Below are 7,500 nucleotides of genomic sequence, written 5' to 3'. Positions count from 1 at the left end.
AATTGCCGCACTCATACCTTTTGCTTTTCAAGCGAGTACTCCAACAATTGCGCTACTGGAAATATTGCGCATTATTTAATGGGCAATCGATCTCTTTCTACTTCCTGTTTCACTTTTAGTTATTTTTAAAATCCCCCGCAATCCTGTTTTTATTTTTTTTTAACCGTCTGTAAGGTTTGTGTTCTGCTCCTGTTTTCTGAAAAACAAGCTTTAAAACCTTCAACCTGGTAACACTAGGTCGCACTGTCCCTGTGACCTATTTAGGGAGGAAAAAAAACTATTTCTGGGCCAGCCTCCAACAACAGTACAGCAGCTCTCCGTCTAAATATAGGCCAAATCGGATGTTTAAAATCGAAAGCTTAACTTGAAATATAAACCTTATTTTTTCGTCTTTATTGTGATGTAAATTGTAGTTTTACTATCAAAAACGAATCCTAATTTATAGAAAATAATTACATATAATTTTTATAAACTAAATTAAGGACTTAATTCCGATTTTTTTTTATTTAAGAGATTTTGAAATTTGTTTGGAACTCGTCTAGACGTGTGCTTTCGAGTTAGTTGTTTACGTACTCTAACGTAACGTTGAGTAAGTGAGTTTAATGGGGGCGGGTGGTGGCAATGGAGTCGGTTGTGATCTTGGGAGAAGAGAGATACGAGAATCGCCCCCCCTCGCCTCACGAAAAAAATTCTTTGGCCTTCATAATATGAATATGACGGTTCAGTAAACTAGAGTTTTGATCTATATTTATTTTAGTGCTCCGAGTGCGACTCGCATGCATGAACGGCTTGACAAGAAGGTCCTCCCAATGTGTGACATTCGCCTGTACGACGGAGGCATTCAGAAAACAATTACGTTGCGATTCATTTCCAGAGTTCGGTTCATTCACAGGATGACAATTTAAAAGTTGTTTACGACAAATCACACTCAAGACGAGAGTGTTAGAATTAAAAATAAAAATGTTCATGTGAAGAAGTGTAACAAGTTTGATTTGGTATATTTCCTCAGGAGGGCAGTTTATATTAGCTATTTCTGTCTATGGATTATTACAATATCAAGGTTATTATCAATGATAATATCATTTATAGGTAAGTAGATTGCAAAGAATTTGGCCTCCCAAGATTTACATTATAAGATTTTTTTTTTTCAACGAACGTTCAAATTTAAATTGTAAATCCCTCAGATTTTTGTGGCAATGGAAACGTGGAATTAATTGCTTCTTTACCGTTCTATAACACATATCTAACAATAGTTAAATGGAATGTAAGTGTGAGAGGACGTGTCGGGTTTCCCCTTTGTCCAAAAAAACAAAACAAACCCCACTGAAAGTTAGCTCTAAAGACGAATGGAAAACTTATGGCGTTGTTAGTGTTTCTTTATCGTGTTTTGTTGACAATGGGGAAACCCGAAACGTTCTCATTGTCTTTGCGAATAAAATTGAAACTTCCATTCCATTTTACTTTTGTTGCTTATTTTTCAGAGCTTTTGCATTATCTAGTGATATTATAATAACCGCGCCATTATGCGCATCATGATCATGACGTTACATCCGTAAAGCAACTTCCAATTGAAATTAAAAAAAAAAAGTTTTATGACCACCTTGTAGTTTAAATCTATTCAAAAGAAAGGGAAGAAATATGGATCTTTGGGCGATCTTTGTTATTGACAACATGCTGAGCAAGTTAATACATTTAAAAAAAAAAAGAATTTATTACGTATCTCGATATAATCAGGAAAATATTCAGACGCGAGTTGAATTTCTTGAATGCGGGAACTTTATAGCATTTGGTAGTTGACGATTGTAAATGGAATGAATTGTCGCAATCGTTTCTACCCAAAAACAAACAAACAAAAAACCTAAAAACAAAAAAAAAAACAAAAACAAAAAAACAAAACAAAACAAAACAAAACGAAACAAGGAAAAACAAATAAAAAATAAAAAAGAACGAGGAAAAAAAAACACAAAATAGAAAATACAAACAGAAAGCAAAAACATCAAAAAACAAAAACAAAACAAAAAGCAAAAAAAAAAAAAAGAATAATAATAATAAAAAGATCAAAGAAACAAACAAACAACCAAAAAAAAAAAAAAAAAGAAAAAAAAAAAAAAGAACAACAAATCAAAAACAAAACCAAACCGGAAGGACTTCCGTAGTTTCACAGCACGCCTAAAGAGGGTTTTATTTTAAAGAGAAAAACAATAGCTGGAAAACCCACGAACCCCCCCCCCCCCCCCCCCCCCCCCCCATCTTCAACCCTGACTAAAGATACTTTAGTCCTGATAAAACAATGTTTGGGCTAAAAAGATTAAGTAATAATATGATAAAACTGCTGTGAAACTACGGAACTCGCCCCCCCCCCCCCCCCCCAAAAAAAAAAAAAAAAAAAAAAAAAAAAAACAAAAAAAAACAAAAAAAAAAACATCACTTCTTGACATCCTTCCAAAGCCCCTAAAAGTATCGCGCCAAACCCAACGTGTATACTACGCACGTCCAACGTCAGCTTGGACTTTGATTTGTGAACCTAGGCCAGAAACTCTGTCCAAAGAAAACTTGGTATAGCTATGACTTTGATCTGTTGTATTTTACTCACTCAAAGTGTTATATTTAAGATATGTTGTTGTATCTGAGCATAATTGTTGTTGATGTTGGTGTTGTTGTTGGTGTTGTTGTTGTTCTTTTTCTTCTTTTTCTTCTTCTTCTTTTTCTTCTTTTTCCTATTCTTCTTCTTGTTATTATTATCATAAGCATCATCATCATCGTCATCATATTCATCATCATCATCGTCATAATTATTATTATTATTATTATTATTATTATTATTATTATTATTATTATTATTATTATTATTATTATTATTATTATTATTATTATTATTTTTATTTTATTTTATTAAAAAAAAATAATTTTGTATTTTATTTATTTATCTATTTCATTAAAAAAATTATCACTATTATCATCATCAACATCATCATCATCATCATCATCATCATCATCATCATCATCATCATCATCAAACAGTGTAATTTTATATCACATTCTAAACCGGGATGATTCGAGTTTATATATTGAGCTCAAACCAGAAACTCTCGGTAGAACATTGCCAAACCAAAGCTAAGAATTGGCGAGGAGTATGGAAGGAATAAGAAAAAAAATGGGGTGGGGGGGGGGGGGGGGGGGGGGGGGGGGGGGGGGGGGGGGGGGGGGGGGGGGGGCTGGAGGGAAGTGATTGTTTTGGAAGGTATAATAAAAATCAATATGGCCATGAAATAAAAAATACAATAAACAGAACACCCCCTCGCAAAGTAAACAAAAATAGATAAATTAAAAACTGCTATCTGCGTCGTTAGGCTGATGGGGCAAAGCGATGAAAGTTTTATAAAGATAATTTCATGAAGAATAGTAGAATTTTTCTGCGATTCCGCTATCGATTTTGTTCTATTTATTATTATTATTATTATTATTATTATTATTATTATTATTATTATTATTATTATTATTATTATTATTATTATTATTATTATTATTATTATTATTATTATATTATTATTATTATTATTATTATTATTATTATTATTATTATTATTATTATTATTATTATTATTATTATTAATATTATTATTAATTCATTAATTTCTTTTTATTTAAAAAAAAATTTAAATTATTTTTTTTCCGTCGTCCAAAACGTCCACAACCTCTGAATATGTGACCAACCGTCTAATTACGGTTCTATGTAGTGTTAGTTAATGCTGGAAATTCAGGTTTATACTCAACGTACACTTATTTGTAGGTCTGATAACCCAATTCCTCATGGGCTCATTATTTGTAATGGATATCTAAGAATAATGACCTAAAATATTGTCAATTACATCAATGTTAAACTAGGCCCATAAATGGGTTCGGATGTCAGACCTGCATATATGTACACGTGGACTCAACCGATTAAAATTTGGTTAAGATTTTTTTTTTGTGTGTGTATTTTTTCTATGGCTACATAAAAGTTTTAATGTCAAAGTGTGTATTTCTGATCATTTTAACGTTACAATCACTTTTTGGCCAAGGTAATGTTGACTCCGACGTAATACCAGTTTGAAATGATATGTCACATAGGCTCATATTGGTTTTGTTGATGTTGTTGTATTTTTTGTTTTTTAATTTTTTTTTCAAAAAATCAATTAGCTTATTATCACACGAATTAATTGATTATAATTTTTCTTCTTCTTTCTCTTTCTATTATTGTCATCATCATCATCATCATCATCATCATCATCATCATCATCATCATCATCATCATCATCATCATCATCATCATCATCATCATCAGTCTTCTTTTCTTCATAAATAACTTATTATTATTATTATTATTATTATTATTATTATTATTATTATTATTATTATTATTATTATTATTATTATTATTATTATTATTATTATTATTATTAATATTATTATTATTATTATTATTATTATTATTATTATTATTATTATTATATTATCATTATTATTATCATTATTATTATTATTATTATTATTATTATTATTATTATTATTATTATTATTATTATTATTATTATTATTATTATTATTATCATATTATCATCTTCATTATTATTTTTATCATCATCATCATCATCATCATCGTCTTCATCATCATCTTCATCATCATCATCATCATCATCATCATCATCATCATCTTCTCCTTCTTCTTCTTCTTCTTCTTCTTCTTCTTCTTCTTCTTCTTCTTCTTCTTCTTCTTCTTCTTCTTCTTCTTCTTCTTCTTCTTCTTCTTCTTCTTCTTCTTTTCGTCTTATTCTTATTATTATTATACATTTGTTAATGATAACACAAAATTCCTTCTCTTCCTCCTTCTCCTTCGTCATAAATTAATTATTATTATTATTATTATTATTATTATTATTATTATTATTATTATTATTATTATTATATTATTATTATTATTATTATTATTATTATTATTATTATTAGGTAATGATAACACAAAAACTAAACCAGTGATCAACGAGTCATAATGATGTTGATGTTGGTAATTTGGTGATAATGATGACGAAAATGATAACAATATCGATGATAGATTGAGTATAAGGCTGATAATTAGATGATATTGAGAATACCACGATAACGAGGTTGATAACGACAACCAAACTACATACTATATACTCCGTTGTATAGGCGAGGCCATTCGCTTGATCAAGTGGAATAATGAGGTCACGACCTAGTTACAGTGACCTAGTTCCGATGGACTGAGTCAGCCAACAACACGAGCAAATTTGCCATACTCCGACAATATAGCTTTTCGTAATTGGCCAGAATTTTTATTTTGGAATGAATATTATATATTTATATATATATATATATATATATATATATATATATATATATATATATATAATATATATATATATATATATATATATATATATATAATATATATATAATATATATATATGTGTGTGTGTGTGTGTTTGTGTGTGTGTATATATATAATGTACGTGTTGCTTTTTTGTTTGAGTAAGAAAAATCTATCTCTTTGTGTTGGGTGGGTGTGAAGTTTTGGAGAAAATTCTGAAAATGGCTAGACTGGCAAAGAGAAAGTTAATGATATTGTAGTGCATTATTGTAATACCCTCGAAATTTTGTATAGAACAGTAAAGTTTGCTGCCCCAAACGTAAACAATAACAAGTTGCTAGTGATTTCCGTTAGGGACCGGAATAATTTACGCACAATATAGGTCTCCCAATTTTGTAGTTTGAGTTGTAGGCAATACACTTTCAGTATTGAAAATATGTTTACATAAAATCTAACAGTTGCAGAAATAATAATATAAGACTAAATTATTATGAAAATCAGGCTCCGAATAATTCTCGTTTTGTTCATACCAGCGCAATAATTTGCTCTGGTCTAAAAATAGATAGACGTAACTTTTGATAAATTTTACCTTTTGTTCCATAAAATATCCATATCTAGACATTATTTGATGCATGATCGAGTATTTATGAATATGTGTTTCTTTTGCCACCTAACAGCCAAATTTTAAAGGTTATTTTCTTTCTATTATTTACATTGGAACGTGAGCTGTCAAGACAGGAACATGTGGTTTGCCATGTGCTTCTCGACCTTTGTTTACGTTTGGGGCAGCAAACTTTACTGTTCTATTAAGTACTCGATAATAATCAATATTTGCAATTATCGAATATTAGTAGTTGGTGCATAATGGAAGAGACCACCACCGCACGATGCACCACACGGCACATTGTGCTCAGTGCATTTTAAACATAGTCGGTCGATGAAGGTCATGACAATGCCGTAGGCCTACCCTAACCTAATTTATTTATTCTTCACAAATCGCCAGACACCGACCATTTAGAGCTGGATGTTAAAGCATGATTTAGAATTGGGGACCAAAGTTCATCCCATTTCATTGCAGTTGTTATGCATGAATAAAAAAATAATAAGAATAAAGAAAAAATGGAAACATGGTAACTGTATCAGTCACGCTCTGCAATAGTACCAGTACAGCTCGATTTGGGTGACCGAATAAAGATATTAATTAGACGAACAAAAGATCAACAACAACAACAACAAAAAAGATGAAACAAACTGCACGATCTAAATCTCCGACACAACGTTAAAACCAATGTATGCGGCAGAGAAAGAAATGCGCATATCTATCTATCTATCTATCTATCTATCTATCTATCTATCTATCTATCTATCTACCTACCTACCTACCTACCTACCTACCTACCTACCTACCTACCTACCTACCTACCTACCTACCTACCTACCTACCTACCTACCTACCTACCTACCTACCTACCTACCTACCTACCTACCTACCTACCTACCTACCTACCTACCTACCTACCTACCTACCTATTCTTATGATGTGACAAAAACTATAATTTCATATCACTGGACATGTCTTTAAAAATAGTCACTTCTTTAAAAGAACAAAACAAAACAAACTTGAGACTTCGTATAACGCAATATTCACAAGACATGCTCAAAGCGCTCTGACGTGTAGGACGAGACATGACGCCTGTTAAGCGATGTTACAAATATTTTCTGACAGAGACAACGCTGTTAACGGCCAGAAACTCATTTTATAGCCCAGCACAGCGAGGTGATGTGAGTAAAGAGCCTTTCCCAAGGACTCAGCTATGCGCCGCTCAGAGCGGGACTCGAACCCAGCGCCTTTCAATTGCAAAGTGTTATACCACAAGACCGCATAGCCGCACAACTAAAAAAATTCAATTTTAGCATTTGTTTCACCATGACATGATACTGTTAAGAGGCGATGGGTCACTTTTAAATCTGGAGGAAGTGTGGGTCAGCTGTATGGTCTTTGCCTTGCATCCCCCGAAAGGTACCGAGTTCGAATACCCGCTGCGCTCGGTGGCCTTGAGCAAGTCACTCTATCCTAGCTCAATATGAGGCGCTGCACTGCGGCTAACGCCCGAGTTATTCCGCTCTTCCTC

The 7,500-nt window shown here is 31.9% G+C and overlaps 1 protein-coding gene across 1 annotated transcript in view; it reads left to right on the top strand.

The window, feature by feature from the left end:
• The first annotated feature begins 584 nt into the window (after window positions 1-584).
• Window positions 585-7,500, top strand: part of LOC144959047 (nuclear hormone receptor E75-like) — a 38,256-nt gene continuing 31,340 nt past the window's right edge. The window contains exon 1 of the mRNA XM_078891392.1: window positions 585-1,089. The gene's annotated coding sequence lies outside the window, so the exon portion shown is untranslated. The remainder of the gene's footprint in view (window positions 1,090-7,500) is intronic.

The sequence above is a fragment of the Berghia stephanieae genome, chromosome 13 (genome assembly GCF_034508935.2).
Source record: "Berghia stephanieae isolate SIO BIC M18660-M18661 chromosome 13, UCSD_Bste_1.3, whole genome shotgun sequence".
In the NCBI taxonomy this organism is placed as follows: domain Eukaryota; kingdom Metazoa; phylum Mollusca; class Gastropoda; order Nudibranchia; family Aeolidiidae; genus Berghia; species Berghia stephanieae.
The sequence above is the reverse complement of the archived record's forward strand: the minus strand, read 5'-3'. Positions and strand labels throughout refer to the sequence as shown.